The 17,056-nt window shown below is 43.3% G+C and overlaps 1 protein-coding gene across 3 annotated transcripts in view; it reads right to left on the bottom strand.

The window, feature by feature from the left end:
• The window catches only part of fam20b (FAM20B glycosaminoglycan xylosylkinase), a 141,605-nt gene extending 138,585 nt beyond the window's left edge, over positions 1–3,020 (bottom strand). Inside the window, exon 1 of one of the 3 annotated variants that reach the window (XM_073063680.1) lies at positions 2,692–3,020. The gene's annotated coding sequence lies outside the window, so the exon portion shown is untranslated. The other 2 variants (XM_073063683.1, XM_073063681.1) reach the window with 2 other exon arrangements.
• Positions 3,021–17,056: the final 14,036 nt, after the last annotated feature.

The following is a 17,056-nucleotide window of genomic DNA, read 5'->3' as shown; positions in this document are numbered from 1 at the left end:
TCATGAAGGGCACAATGACATCAGAAATGAGGGACTAGGAAAACTATTTTGATTACAGAAGTATCAAGAAATAAAAGTAATTGGTAACACACTGATCAGTTAGAAACTCACTGTAAAGCATAAGTGAAAGTAACTATAGAGACCCAATTTTTTTAATGTAGATGTAAATCCTACTTATGAATAGAAGAAAAACATTTTTGAAAGCTGAAATTTTTTAAAAATTATATAAAAACGGTTCTTTGAAAGTAAAGTCACTACAGCTACAAAGGACTAAATGGTTCCCTTCTGTGTTGGAAAACATTGCTTTCTGTAACAGCTTTTCTCTCAAATTGTTTATAAAGTCTGTATTTTTTTTTTAAATGTGTAAATTTGACTTCCACAATAACTTTTTCCAAAATACTATTGATTTGCAATTCAAACCACTGTTGTATAAAAGTGCACAATAGCCATACGGATAAGGATCAGTATCAGAAAATATACAGAATAATATCCCCCACAATGTATGTAGAGGGCAACAAAACTTCAGTCGCCAAAGGATAGACTCATAGGCATGTATCAAACAGAAAAGTAACCGAATGAGCTATGTAACCAAATTTAATGATTGTCATACTTAACTGGATGGAAGAAAAGAAAAAAATTCCAACCGTGCTGAGCAGTCAACAATAAAATCAATAGTTGCTAGCTTGAAATGGATTGTGTCAACATTTAAAACCTATCTGGTGAATAAGAGTTGTAAACATTGATTCTTTTGTGTCCTAATCTGCAAAAATGGTGACAAAACAGCACTGAAAATAAATGCAACAACTGCAAATTGCCTCAAGCAAAATTACTCATTTTTTTCCATGTAATTGTAAACTGGTGCTACTGTGTACACTCAGCTATATTAGTCAGCTTGACTACAAAGACCTGCAACACACATTTACCATTCCTGGTACGTACAGATCTTCTTCCCAACATTGTGAAAAGATGTGCATCTAAATGAAAAAAAAACTGAAATGCAATGGTTTTGATACAATTAAAATTAATTTATTCCAACCATCTTAAAGTCCTTTTTGTAAACTCTGGACTTTATTCATGTACATTTGGCATATCAAATCTATTGACTAAGCAGCTTCAGAAACAAATTTACCACAAATGCAAATGAATTATAATAGAAAGTTATATCAATAAAGTTGGATCAAATGTGGTAACTTCAGAAAGAGTTAGGGGCAAATTTTGATTAGAATAAGAGAGCGCAAGGACAGCATGTTATCATTAGCATAAGTCTTAATGATACTTATAAACAGGTTTAAGTACACAACCCATGCAATCTAAATAAAAATTAAAATCTGATATTTACAGATAGAAATGAGTAGAGCAAAAATCTAACGTTGTTACAAAGTGAGTATCACTAGCAAATGTAGATACAAAACACCACAGTGAACTTTAAAAAAAGCCAAGGGGAATAAAGCTAAGCTAGGGAATTCAGCAGGACCAGGGATCCAGACCAAAAGACATACTTTTGAATATTTCCTTTCACAATCTCAGCACCAAAAGTGTTATGCAGCAATGAACTACTTTAGATGAGATGTAATTAGAATTGATGTATCACACAGATCATAGCAGCCTGTTTGGCCACAGCATACCCCACAATCATCAATTTGATCATTTTAAACCTGGTTATAAAGACAATGAGAGATAAAATTTCGTCAGAACACGGTAATAATGACAAAATAATAATGTCTCTGTTCTTCAGAATAACACCACTGGCACTTTTTCAAGAAACGCTACAAACCAAGAAGACAAGAGTTCAATCCATTATTTCTACTCCCTTGCCGCCCCTCCCCACTTTTCCCCCGTTATTCCAACACACAGCCTGCTGGAAGAACTCATTATTTCTCCTTAGTTTTGCAAAATATTTACACTTAACGTCCAATCAGTGCCCTTTTTGAATACCCTTGATTATGTTTTTAATCACACATTCAAACACCAAGTTCTAATCATAACACACAGTATTAGGAAGTTCCCCCTCCCCCGGTGACCTCAGCTGTGTCTTTTATCATCGTATCGGAATCCTTGAGGCATCCACTGATTGCCGTTTCTCTCTATCCATTCTATACAAACTCGTCATAATCTTGTTCTGCACACCTGTACCAAATCTCTTTACAACCTCTTGTTTACCAGCATCTCCAGTCCAGCCTGGAACTGATTCGAGACACTCATCCTTTATCTCCACGCACTCGAGTGACAACCTAGCGAAATTTTCTTTGAGACTCAAAAGCAGGAGGAGGTCTTGAACTCATAAACCTTACCCAAGAGCAAGAGTGGCATCAACAGAAATCAAGTAGATCGAGGGGAGTAGCACCAAACCAGAAAGGACGTGTGAAAGGTATTGGGAGGGGTGAGGGAGACTGATTGGAGGATAGAGGCGACTCAGGGTGGGGAGATTGGGAGGAGGTGAGAGCTGAAGGGGCCAGATAGTCCAAAGAAACATGAAACACGCAGACTCCACCACCTGACGTCTCCACAGTGCCGGGGCCCTGCAGCCACCCCGTCTCCAAACGCGAGCATGAGGTCATCACCTGGGTTTTCCAGCGGGGCCGGGGCCTGGGCCTGGTCCTGCCCGCCCCTCCCCTCCCACCCGCGGTTTCCGCTCGTCCACTCGCGGCTCACGCTCGAGGTTCCCCCGCCACGCGCCCTCTGTTTGCCTACCTCGGGCTCGAGCTCCGGTAGCCACATTCGGCTCTGCCCTGGGATCGGCGGACAACAATAATGCGACACTTCCGCCTTGTCAGCTCCGCCAGCCGGCCGGGACGCCTTCGATGGTCGCCGCCTACTTACCCCAGCGGCCTCGCTTCACTGACAGGTGGACGGCGACAAGGCTACTTCTACCGTTGATGTCCGGTTGTGGTCCAGCCGGAACAAGAGCCGCGTTGCAATTACATAACTCCCGTAGTGCGGATGTAGTTCCCAAAGCACTTCCCGGCGTGTGTGGTGGAGCCAGGCAAAGAAATCAGCACAGCGCAGAGGGAACTGTTAACGGAGCGTGTTACCAGATAGGGTTAGCTCCATCAATGCTCTAATCTATCCCGGGGATCACAGGATTTGTAAAAAAAAAAGGGGGCAAATACACGATGAAACATAATGGAATTAAGGACTAAGGGGAATTGGTACAGAAGAGGAAAAGAGACGGAGGCAAATCGGCCATGAACATATCGAAGAGGGTTAGGTTTGAGGGGCCGAAGGGTCTGCTCCTGCTCCTATGTCCTAATTTCATCGGGGAGGCTAATGGAGAGGTTTCCTTGAAACGATTGTTTTGGCAGCTGGAGGAGTTTCTCTGTCTGACCCTCACAGCCATCCAAGATGGGAAAGTAAAGATCCACCACCTTCATGGTGAATAAGTTTCTCCTCATTTCAATCCTAAACATCCTATCCTTATTCTATGCTATGCCTCTGATCCAAGACTTCTTATTTATGGGGAACATGCTCATGTAAAGTCCTTTAAAAGGTGGATACTTCAATGATATATGAATTCTGAAGAACAGGACCCCAGTTTACTGAACAACACACAAAATGCTGGAGGAACTCAGCAGGCCAGGCAGTATCTAGGGAAAAGAGTACAGTCAACATTGCAGGACTAGAGAAAAATCTCTCTCTCCCAGTGTCCTGTGCCCTCCTGCTTCAAAACATCCACCATTGTTCCTGTACCTAAAAAGATGAAGCTAACATGCCTGAATGACTGGCGTCCTGTCACACTCACCTCAATAATAAGCAAGTGCTTTGAGAAGCTGATCAAGGATTACATCTGTAGCATGCTACCACCCAAACTGGACCCCCTACAAATTGCCTACCGACACAACCAATCGAAGGAAGACGCAATAGCCACAGCTCTTCACACCGTCCTTACACATCTGGAGAAGGATGCTTATGTAAGAATGCTGTTCTTGGACCACAGTTCAGCACTCAACCCATAATGACCCCAGGCATGGCAAGAAGCTCAGAGAACTCAGCTTTCACCCTACCTTGTGTAGCTGGATCCTGTACTTCCTGTCAGAGCACTGGCAGGTGGTAAGAGTGGACTCCCTCACCTCTGACCCTCAACATAGGTGCCCCTCAGGGCTGTGTCCTAAGCCACCTCCTTTAACCTCTGTAAACCCATTACTGTGTTGCCACCCACAGCTCCAATCTGCTAATTAAATTTGCTGATGACACTACACTGATTGGCCTAATCTCAAATAACAACGAAGCAGCCTTCAGAGAAGAACTCATCGCCCTGATACAGTGGTGTCAAGAAAACAACCTCTCCCTCAATGTTACAAAAACAAAGGAGCTGGTTGTGGACTACAAGAGGAATGGAGACAGGCTGATCCCTATTGACATCAATAGATCTGGGGTTGAGAAAGTTAACAGCTTTAAGTTCTTCATCATACACATCACCGAGGATCTCACGTGGTCTGTGCATACCAGCGATGTGGTGAAAAAGGCACAACAGTGCCTCTCTCACCTCAGATGGTTGAAGAAGTTTGGTATGGGTCCCCAAACTTTCTACAGGGGCACAATTGAGAGCATCCTGACTGGCTGCATCACTGCCTGGTATGGTATCCCTTAATCACAGGATTCTGCAGAGAGTGATGCGGACAGCCCTGCGCATCTGTAGATGTGAACTTCCCACTATTCAGGACATTTACAAAGACAGGTGTGTAAAAGGGCCTGAAGGATCATTGGGGTCCCAAGTCACCCCAACCACAAACTGTTTCAGCTGCTACGATCTGGGAAACGGTACCGCAGCTTAAAAGCCAGGACCAGCAGGCTCCGGGACAGCTTCTTCCACCAGGCCATCAGACTGATTAATTCATGCTGACACAATTGTATTTCTATGTTATATTGATTGTTCTGTTGTACATACTGTTTATTACAAATTACTATAAATTGCACATTGCACATTCAGATGGGGACATAACGTAAAGATTTTTCGTCATGTGTGTGAAGGATGTAAGAAATAAAGTCAATTCAATTCAAAAAGTGGAGCTTTCGGACATTGAGTCCATTCTCCACTGCTGCTGAAGGGTCTCAGCCTGAAACGTCGACTCTACTCTTTTCCATAAATCCTTTCTGGCCTTCTGAGTTCCTCTAGCATTTGTGTGTGTTGCTTGGATTTCCAGTATCTGCAGATTTTCTCGTTTAGAACCATAGAAAACCTACAGCACAATACAGGCCCTTTGGCCCACAATGCTGTGCCAAACCTACTTATTTTAGAAATTACCTAGGGTTACCCATAGCCCTCTATTTTTCTAAGCTCCATGTACCTATCCAGGAGCCTCTTAAAAGACCCTATTGTATCGGCCTCCACCACCATCGCTGGCAGCCCATTCCACGTACTCACCACCCTCTGCGTAAAAAAATTTACCTCTGACATCTCCTCTGTAGCTACTTCCAAACACCTTAAAATTGTGCCCTCTCATGTTAGCCATTTCAGCCTTGGGAAAAAGCCTCTGACTATCCACACAGTCAATGCCATTCATCAGCTTATACACCTCTATCAGGTCACCTCTCATCCTCCCTTACTTCAAGGTGAAAAGGCCAAGTTCACTCAACCTATACTCATAGGGCATGCTCCCCAATCCAGGCAACATCCTTGTAAATCTTCATTGCACCCTTTCTATAGTTTCCACATTCTTCCTGTAGTGAGGTGACCAGAACTGAGCACAGTACTCCAAGTGGGGTCTAACCATGGTCCTATAAAGCTGTAACATTACTTCTCGGCTCTTAAACTCAATCCTATGGTTGATGAAGGCCAATGCACCATATGCTTTCTTAACCACACAGTCGATCTGCGCAGCAGCTTTGAGTGTCCTATGGACTTGGACCCCAAGATCCCTCTGATCCTCCACACTGCCAAGAGTCTTATCATTAATACTATATTCTGCCATCATATTTGACCTACCAAAATGAACCACCTCACACTTATCTAGGTTGAACTCCATCTGCCACTTCTCAGCCCAGTTTTGCATCCTATCAATATCCCGCTGTAACCTCTGACAGCCCTCCACATTATCCACAACAGCCCCAACCTTTGTGTCACTGGCAAATTTACTAACCCATCCCTCCACTTCCTCATCCACATGATTTATAAAAATCACGAAGAGCTGGGGTCCCAGAACCCCTTCTAAGGCACACCACAGGTCACTGACCTCCATGCAGAATATGACCTGTCTACAACCACTCTTTGCGTTCCATGGGCAAGCCAGTTCTGGATCCACAAAGCAATGTCCCCTTGGATCCCATGCCTCCTTACTTTCTGAATAAGCCTTGCATGGGGCATCTTATCAAATGCCTTGCTGAAATCCAAATACACTACATCTACTGCTCTTCCATCATCAATGTGTTTAGTCACATCCTCAAAAAATTCAATCAGGCTCGTAAGGCACGACCTGCCCTTGACAAAGCCATGCTGACTATTCCTAATCATATTATACCTCTCCAAATGTTCATAAATCCTCTCTCTCAGGATCTTCTCCATCAACTTACCATCAACTTAAGTACTTCATGGAAGTACTTAAAAAGGTATAAGATAAAAGACAAACTGCTGTTTAACTAAGTAATAAATTATGCATTTAAATGAAATATAGAACAAATTAGATTATCAATACTACTACAGTACTATAAAATTGTGTTTTTAGTTCCTAATATTTATTGATGGAGGAATTCATTGAGTGTATGCTGCCCTGTTCTGTCGTCTGTATATGAACAAAATCATCACAGACACCTAGAATAGATAATGGACTGCCTTCATACCATGCTTTTGATGAGTTTTACTATTGCCAATCAACTACTGCTCTTTGAAATATATGTATATCATATCCCTTGGTTATAGAAAAGATAGAGAAGGAGGTAAAATGGGGGGGGGGATGGGGAAGAGTTACACTAATCTGGGACAATACCACAACTGCACTTAGGGGAGACAAAATGGGCGGTTCAGGCACTGAGTCTATTTGGGTAGAACTCAGGAATAGGAAGGGTGCAATCACTCTGATGGGATTGTACTATGGACACCACCCCCCCGCCCCTCCCAATAGCTACCAGGACATTGAGGAACAGATATGTAATTAGATCAAGGAATGTATAAAAACAATAGAGTTGTTGTCACAAACAAGAGAAAATCAGCAGATGCTGGAAATCCGAGTAACACACACAAAATGCTGGAGGAAGTCAGCAGGTCAGGCAGCATCTATGGAAAAGAGGTACAGTCAACATTTCGGGCTGAAACCCTTCAAGTTGTTGTCATAGAGGATTTCAACTTCCCCAATATAAATGAGACCTTATTAGTGCAAGAGGTTTAGAGGGGGCAGAATTTGCTAAGTATATCCAGAAGGATTTCTTAAATCAGTATGAGGATAGTCCAATGAGAGGACCTGGTTTTGGGTACTGAGCCCGGCCAGGTGACTTACCTTTCAGTGGCTGAACAGTTAGGGAACAGTGACTACAACTTCTTAACTTTCATGATAGCTACAGATAAGGATAGGTATGCTTCTTGCAAGTGAGTTTTAAATTGGAGTAGGGCAAATTACAAGGGCATTAGGCAGGAACTAAGAGTTAATTGGGAACACCTTTTCCCTGGCAAGTCTACATCAGACATGTGGAGGATAGTTAAAGATCAATTGCACAGAATACAGGAAAGGTTTGTTCCTGTGAGAAGGAAGGATGGGGATGGGAAGGTAAGAGAACCTTGGATGTCTAGAGAGGTGATGGATCTAGTCAAGAAGGAAAAGGAAAAGTATGTAAAGCTGTAGATGTTTAGGGATCTCTTGCAGGATGTTAGGGATAAATTTGTCCCGGTGAGGAAGATAAAGAATGGTAGGGTGAAGGAACCACAGGTGACAAGTGAGGTGGAGAATCTAGTCAGATGGAAGAAGGCAGCATACATGAGGTTTAGGAAGCAAGGATCAGATGAGTCTATTGAGGAATATAGGGTAGCGAGAAAGGAGCTTAAGAAGGGGCTGAAGAGAGCAAGAAGGGGGCATGAGAAGGCCTTGGCAAGTAGGGTAAAGGAAAACCCCAAGGCATTCTTCAATTATGTGAAGAACAAAAGGTTGACAGGAGTGAAGATAGGACTGATTAGAGATAAAGGTGGGAAGATGTGCCTGGAGGCTGTGGAAGTCAAGTCAAGTCACTTTTATTGTCATTTCGACCATAACTGCTGGTACAGTACATAGTAAAACGGAGACAACGTTTTTCAGGATAATCGTGTTACATGACAGTACAAAAACTAGACTGAACTACGTAAAAAAAACAACACAGAGAAAGCTACACTAGACTACAGACCTACACAGGACTGCGTAAAGTGCACAAAAACAGTGCAGGCATTACAATAAATAATAAACAGGACAATAGGGCAAGGTGTCAGTCCAGGCTCTGGGTATTGAAGAGTCTGATAGCTTGGGGGAAGAAACTGTTCCTCAATGAATACTTCTCTTTGGTATTCACCAATGAGAGGGAACTTGATGACGGTGAGGACAATATGAGTGAGGTTGATGTTGTGGAGCATGCTGATATTAAGGGAGAAGAGGTGTTGGAGTTGTTAAAATACATTAGGCCGGATAAGTCCCCAGGGCCTGACGGAATATTCCTCAGGCTGCTCCATGAGGTGAGGGAAGAGATTGCTGAGCCTCTGGCTAGGATCTTTATGTCCTCGTTGTCCACAGGAATGGTATCAGAGGATTGGAGGGAGGCGAATGTTGTCCCCTTGTTCAAAATAGGTAGTAGGGATATTCAGGGATTCCATCTTAGAGATGGAATCTATGGGCATTTAGAGAATCATGGTCAGATCAAGGACAATCAACATGGCTTTGTGAAGGGCAGATCGTGTCTAACAAGCTTAATAGAGTTCTTTGAGGAGGTGACCAGACATATAGATGAGGGTAGTGCAGTGGATGTGATCTACATGGATTTTAGTAAGGCATTTGACAAGGTTCCACATGGTAGGCTTATTCAGAAAGTCAGAAGGCATGGGATCCAGGGAAGTTTGGCCAGGTGGATTCAGAATTGGCTTGCCTGCAGAAGGCAGAGGGTCATGGTGGAGGGAGTACATTCGGATTGGAGGGTTGTGACTAGTGGTGTCCCACAAAGGTCGGTTCTGGGACCTCTACTTTTCGTGATTTTTATTAACGACCTGGATGTGGGTGTGGAAGAGTGGGTTGGTAAGTTTGCAGACGACACAAAGGTTTGTGGTGTTGTGGATAGTGTTGAGGATTGTCGAAGATTGCTGAGAAACATTGAAAAGATGCAGAAGTGGGCTGAGAAGTGGCAGATGGAGTTCAACCCGGAGAAGTGTGAGGTGGTACACTTTGGAAGGACAAACTCCAAGGCAGAGTACAAAGTAAATGGCAGGATATTTGGAAGTGTGGAGGAGCAGAGGGATCTGGGGGTACATGTCCACAGATCCCTGAAAGTTGTCTCACAGGTGGATAGGGTAAGTCGAGGGATAGAGTTTAAGAGTTGCGGGGTAATGATGCAGCTCTATAAAACTCTGGTTAGGCCACACTTGGAGTACTGTGTCCAGTTCTGGTCGCCTCACTATAGGAAGCATTGGAAAGGGTACAGAGGAGATTTACCAGGATGCTGCCTGGTTTAGAGAGTATGCATTATGATCAGAGATTAAGGGAGCTAGGGCTTTACTCTCTGGAGAGAAGGAGGATGAGAGGAGACATGATAGAGGTATACAAGATATTAAGAGGAATAGATAGAGTGGTCAGCCAGTGCCTCTTCCCCAGGGCACTACTGCTCAATACAAGAGGACATGGCTTTAAGGTAAGGGGTGGGAAGTTCAAGGGGGATATTAGAGGAAGGTTTTTACTCAGAGAGTGGTGGGTGTGTGGAATGCACTGCCTGAGTCAGTGGTGGAGGTAGATACACTAGTGAAGTTTAAGAGACTACTAGACAGGTATATGGAGGAATTTAAGGTAGAGGGTTATATGGGAGGCAGGGTTTAAAGGTCGGCACAACATTGTGGGCCAAATGGCCTGTACTGTGCTGTATTGTTCTATGTTTTAAGTCGGGAACAACAAAGTACATACGTTTGTACATGAGGAGTATAAAGAAGTCAGAAAAGAACTAAAGGGAATTAGGAAGCCTGGAGCAGCCATGAAAAGTCCATGGCAAGTCGGATTCAGGTGAACCTCAAGGCATTCTATACATACATTAAGAGCAAGAGGGCAAGGCCGTACAAGGATAAAGGAGGGAACATTTGCTTGGATGCAGAGAATGTGAGTGAGGTACTTAATGAGCACTTTGCTTCAGTATTTACCAAGGAAAGGGATGTGGAGGACCAGGAGATCAGTGCCAAGTGTATAAATGGATGGATACGTCCCCAGTGCCTCATAGGATTTACCCCAGGTTACTGAAGGAGGTAAGCGACGAGATTTCTGGGCCCTTGACCAGTATCTTCATGTCCTTTGTAGGTACAGATGAGGTCCCGGGGGACTGACATGTGGTTAATATTGTACCTTTACTTAAGAAGGGAACAAGGGAAAATCATGGGAACTGTAAACCAGTGAGTTTCACATCAATTACAGGGAAATTGCTATAGAAAATTCTTAGGGATAGGATATATAAGCATTTGGAATGTTCAAGCATTGTAGAATGCCTTGGAATTCTCCTAATTAGGGAGTGCCAGCAAGGCTTTGTGTGGGTCAGGTCATGCCTTTCTAACTTAATCGAGTTTTTTTTTGACAAGGTGATAGGAAAGATTGAAGAGGGTAGGTGTATCCAGAGAGTCATGCCTGTCACGTGACAGCACTGTCCTCACCTGGTCGGAAGGCACACCACATGCCAGTCAACATTTCACCCCTCCCAACTAAACAATGCACACTTAACCATTGGCCACCTTAATTGGATTAACCCATCTAGCGCCAAGCCGTTGGCCCTCCCCCCCGGTGAATCACCTGGGCTGGACCCTCCAGCCCCCTGACCTATAAAGGTGCTACATGTGCTGGGTTCGCTCTCTTTTTGCCATCCTCGAGGGACCAGCCTGCTTCACTCCAGGCTGAAGACTGCAGAACAGTGCTGGAGACCTGTGGTGAGCTGTGCATTGAATAGGGTTTTGGAAGCATTTATTGTTGTCCCTGTAGCAGAGGCTGTGCTTGCCCATAGTGAAGGGGTGGTGGGTATCGTAGTTGCTTTTCCCTTGCTTGTATGTGTACCTGTACTCTGTCCCCACACCGTTTTCCCGTTTATTGTACTGCCAACCTGACTTTTCCCATGCTCATCTATTCTAAGCGCGTTTGTGTGAATATTGTAGCCGCTTGTGTTGTTCCCAAGCTCTTTTCCTCTTGAAAATACTCATTATTAAAACTGTGTGTCCAGAGCCCTTGCCTTTGAGACCCAAAGAATCTGTCTCATTTCCATCACAACAGTAGGGCAGTGGATGTTTCTACATGGATTTTAGTAAGGTGTTTGACAAAGTCCCTCATGGGAGGCTAATCCAGAAAATAAAGATGCATGGGTTCCACAGCAAACTGGCTATTTGGATTCAGAACTGGCTTGCTCATAGAAGACAGAAGGTAATGATTGAAGGGACTTATTTGAGCTGGAGATCTGTAATTAGTGTTCTGCAACAACCTGTGTTGGATCCTTTGCTGTTTGTGATGTATATAAATGACCTGGATGAAAATGTAGATGGGTGGGTTAATACATTTGCAGATGATACCACGATTTGAATTGAGTTGTAGAGTTGTGCACAGTGTAGAAGACTGGCAAAGACTATTGCACTATATAGATCAGTTGCAGATAAGGGCAGAGAAATGGCAGATGGAGTTTAACTCAGATAAATGTGAGGTTTTGCACCTTGGGAGGGAAAATGCAAGGAGACAGTACTATTTTAAGGGCAAAATATTCAACAATGTTGCTGAGCTGTGAGATCTTGGGATCCAAGTTTGTAGCTCCTTAAAGGTAGCTACACAGGTCAGTAAGGTGGTTAAGAAGGCATATGGAATGTTTGCTTTTATTAGTGGAGGCATTGAGTTCAAAAGTCAAGAAGTTAAATTGCAACTTTATAGAACTCTAGTTCGGCCACATCTGGAGTATTGCATACAGTTCTGGTTGCTCCACTGTAGGAAGAATGTTGAAACTTTGGAGAGGCTGCAGAAGAGGCTTACCTGGATGCTTCCTGGTTTAGAGGGCATGTGCTATCATGAGAGGTTGGATAAACTTGGGCTGTTTTCTCTGGAGTGGCAGGGGCTTAGGGGATATCTGATCAAGGTTTATAATATTATGAGAGGCATAAATAGAGTTGACAGAGGATCTATTTCCCAGGGGTTTTAAATGTGTAATATACTAGAGTGCATGCATTGAAGGCAAGAAGGGGTAGGTTAAAGGGGGAATGTGAGGAATGTAAGGGGTAAGAGAGCAATGGATGCTTGGAATGTGTTGCCAGATATGGTGGTAGAGACAAATATATTAGAGGCTTTTAAGGGACGTTTAGATAGGCCCTTGAATGTGATGAAGATAGAGGGATATGGACATTGTGCAGTTAGGAGGGATTAGTGTTTGTTTTTTAAAATTTGCTTTTTAGCTGGTTCAGCAGAACATTGTGGGATGAAGAGCCTTTTCCTGTGCTGCTCTGTTCTATAGTTACCAAATTTTCTTTGCAGCCCTTCTAAAATAAAGGCACAGCATTAGCCTCTCTCCTGGGTTCATGCCTGCCACTCATTGTTAACTATGATACATATATTCAGCCAGACTCCAGCAATTTCATCTCTATTGCCACACAGTGCTCTTGGATAGAATGATCTGACACCAGAGATTTTTTTACCTTCATATGTTTTATTACTTAGAACACCTCCTCTACTGTAGCATGGACTATCCTAATGATTTCGCCATTGGTTTCTGGGATGTCACAGTATGTCCTTCTCCATGATTTAGAAAAGGAGAAATATTCAATGTGTGCCTGATTCATTTCCTGTGACTCTACATGATAGATCTCCACTTTGGTCTTTGAGAGACCCTATTCTTTTCCTAATTCTCTTAAAACAGATAAAATCTCTTTGGAGTCTATGTAACGTTCTCTGTCAAAGCTATTTCATCCTCTTTCTTGCCCTCTTCAGTTCAGTTCAGTTCAGTTTCAGTTTGTTGTCATTTAGAAACCACAAATGCAATGCAGTTAAAAAAATGAGACAATGTTCTCCAGAATGATATCACAAAAGCACACGACAAAACCAACTACACCAGAAATCCACATAATGTTTGATAATCCCCCAATCCAGAGTCCGGAGAGGCTGCTGCATATTAATATCGCGCTACCATCTTAGCGCATTCCCCGGAAAGGAGCTCCAAACCCACCCGACAAAACAAGACTACCCAGACACACCAAGTCAGGAGACCAACTCTACCACCCAACAAACCAAAAACTAACTCTACAAGACCGACACAAAACCACATAGTTACATATAGTTATAGTTAACATATAGTTACAACAGTGCAGACAATACCATAATTGATAAAAAACAGACCATGGGCTCTTGATTTCCTTCATAACTAAAATCCTGCATCCTTGTATTCCTCCAGCAAATAATCTTTTCGCTGCTGCCTTTGCCTGACCTATGTCTCCCTTTTCTGACCAGAGCCTCAACATCCCTTGTCAGAATAATGGCACAAGAACATAAGAAATAGGAGCAGGAGTAGGCCATCCAGCCCATCGAGCCTGCCCCACCATTCAATAAGATCATGGCTGATCTGACCGTAAACTCAGCTCCATCTACCTGCCTTTTCCCCGTAACCCTTAATTCCCCTATTATGTAAAAATCTATCTAACTGTATCTTAAATATATTTAGTGAAGAAGCCTCAACTGCTTCCCTCGGCAGAGAATTCCACAGATTCACCACTCTCTGTGAAAAACAGTTCTTCCTCATTTCCGTCCTAAATCTTTTCCCCTGAATCTTGAGGCAATGTCACCTAGTTCTAGTCTCATCTACCAGTGGAAACAACTTTCCTACTTCTATCTTTCAAAATTTTGTATGTTTCTATAAGATTCCCTCTCATTCTTCTGAATTCCAGAGAGTATAGTCCCAGGCGACTCAATCGCTCCTCATGTTAACCCCTTCATCTCTGGAATCAACCTGGTGAACCTCCTCTGCACTGCTCCAAAGCCAGTATATCCTTCCTCAAGTGTGGAGACCAGAACTGGACACAGTACTCCAGATGCAGTCTCACCAGTACCCTGTATAGTTGCAGCATGACCTCCCTGTTCATGAATTCAATCCTTCTTAATAACCTGTTGCACCTGCAAGCCAACTTTTTGCGATTCATGCACAAGCACTCTCAAGTCCCTCTGCACAACAGCATGCTGCAATCTTTCACCACTTAAATAATAATCTGCTCTTCCATTATTCCTCCCAAAATGGATGATCTTGCATTTACCAATGTTGTATTCCATCTGCCAGACCTTGGCCCACACACTTAACCTATCTATATCCCTCTGAAGATTTTCCACATCCTCAGTACAATTTGCTTTTCCACTCAGTTTAGTGTCATCAGCAAATTTTGCTATGCTACACTCAGTCCCCTTTTCCAAATCATCAGTGTAAATGGTAAACAGCTGCGGGCCCAGCACTGACCCCTGTGGCACCCCACTCACCATTGACTGCCAACCGGAGAAACACCCATTTATACCAACTCTCTGCCTTCTATCTGTTAACCAACCCACTATTCAAGCCAATACACTTCCTCCAACTCCATGCATCCGTATCTTATTTATAAGTCTCTTGTGCGGCACCTTATCAAATGCCTTCTGGAAATCCAAGTATACGACATCCACCTGTTCCCCTCTATCCACTGCACTCATTATGTCCAAAAAAGAACTCCAGTAAGTTTGTCGAACAGGACCTGCCCTTTCTGAATCCATGCTGCGTATGTCTAATGGAACAACTCCTTTCTAAATGACCTTACCTTAATCTAATACAGAGGCATATTCAGGTGATTAAAATTGACAACTTTTGTTCAGACACTTTACTATTCATCATTCCAGTCACTGAACGTGTGATAGGATTATAGAGTAATATAGCACAGAGGCTTCGACCCACTGAGTCCACGTCTGCCATCACATATCCACTTACACTAATCCTTTTTCATTCTCCTCACATTTTACCAATTCTAAATCCCTGGACAATTACATTAGCTGATCAGCTTGGACATCTTTGGAATGCATGAGAAAACCAGAGCACCCAGGAAGCCCATGTGTGGTGACCAGGAGAATATGCAAACTCTACACAGACTACAACAGAGTTCAGGATTGAACTCCAATCACTAGAACTATGCAACAGCAGCCCTACTAGCTGTGCCCAGGTTCTGCCTTTAACTACATGTACATGCTTCATAGGCATAAAAATAAACTGCAGTGCACTCAATTTAATTAAAAATCCTTGAGGGGAAAATACGAGCGAACTTAGAAACATATACATTCAGTGCCACTGAACAGGTACCTCCTGTACCTAATAAAGCAGCTACTGAGTAAATTTTCAAAGTACATTTATTATCAACCTGTGTATACTATATACAAACGTGAGATTTGTCTCCTTACAGGCAGCCACTAAACAAAGAAACCCAATAGAACCCATTAGCCAAAAAATCAAACATCCAATGTGCAGGAAAAACAAATCATGCAAACAATAAGAGTAAGCAAATAACATTCAGAACTGAAGTTCACTAAAGTGAGTTGACAGCCACAAAGCCAGTCATCACTGCAGCCATTAGCTGCAGGACACAGCCTCAGTTCAGTGCAGAGATGAGTAAACTTCGTGCAGCAGCCATCTGAACCAAGCCATCCCTTGCCTCCAGCCCCGACACCCTGATCTTTTCATTCTGGCCTGGTGCTGAAATTGGCCAAACCTCAGGCCATTCCTCGCTCATATGCCTGGACCCCGCCACTTTGATTTGGCCCGTACCTGACTTTTCCAATCCGGGCTGGTGCCTAAAATCAGTCAAACTCTGGGTCCTTCGTCATTCCCAGGCCCTACTGCCTCAAATGGCCTTGCCTCACCTCAGTTTTGCCACATCAAATCACCTCCAAGTCTGCTCCAGCAATGGCCAAACATTGGCTCATTCCCCACTGTCAGACCCAGGCCCCACCGCCTCAATTCAGCCCATACACACAACTCCTCAACCATCCTGCACTTTCCAGACTCCAGTTCACACTGCAAAAATGCCAGGTCATATAGAAAGTTCAAAAGCTCAGCCTCAAAAGGGAGGTTACAAGATACTGATTGCAGTGATCACGTCAGAAAAAGTGTGATTAATACAGTAATTCATAGTTTTGTTTGCTACCAACAATTCATCACTGTGCTTCACCAGTGCCATCTTAAATATATGCTGGTAGTCTTCTGCTGCTGTAGCCCATCCACTTCAAGGTTCAATGCTGCCTGGCCTGCTGTGTTCCACCAGCATTTTGTGTGCGATGCTTGAATTTCCAGCATCTGCAGATTTCCTGGTGTCAAGGTTCAATATGTTGTGCATTCAGAAATTCTCTTCTGCACAGCACTGTTGTAACGTGGTTATTGAGTTACTGTCAGCGGTCATTCTCTTCTGACCTCTCTCATTAACATGTATTTTGTTTTTCTCACTATTCTCTGTAAACTCTAAAGACTGTGATGCGTGAAGATCCCAGGAGATCAGCAGTCTCTAAGATACTCAAACCACCTGTCTGTCACCAACAATCAGTCACTTCGATCACATTTCTTCCCCATTCTGATGTTCGGTCTGAACAACAATTGAACCTCTGGACCATGTCTGCATGCTTTGATGCAGTTGTTGCCACACGATAGTCTGATCAGATATTTGTATTAGCAAGCAGGTATACCTAAAAAAGTGGCCATGGAATGCATATGAGCTAACTTTGCATGTGTTTAAACTGCATGTCACGAGGAAATGTGGCCCTTTAGTTTGAGCATAGCAGTGAGAAAAAAGTGTAAAGGCAGCAAATCGAGTTGCAGAATTGTACGTATCTTAAACAAGCATCACTCCCCGCTAACATCTTAACTACATTCTACAGAGGCGTGGTTGAGAGTGTGCTGACCTTTTGCATCACAA

This window comes from Hemitrygon akajei, chromosome 12, assembly GCF_048418815.1.
Source record: "Hemitrygon akajei chromosome 12, sHemAka1.3, whole genome shotgun sequence".
Classification (NCBI taxonomy): Eukaryota; Metazoa; Chordata; class Chondrichthyes; order Myliobatiformes; family Dasyatidae; genus Hemitrygon; species Hemitrygon akajei.
Note: the sequence above shows the minus strand (reverse complement) of the source record. Positions and strands in the feature narration are given on the sequence as shown.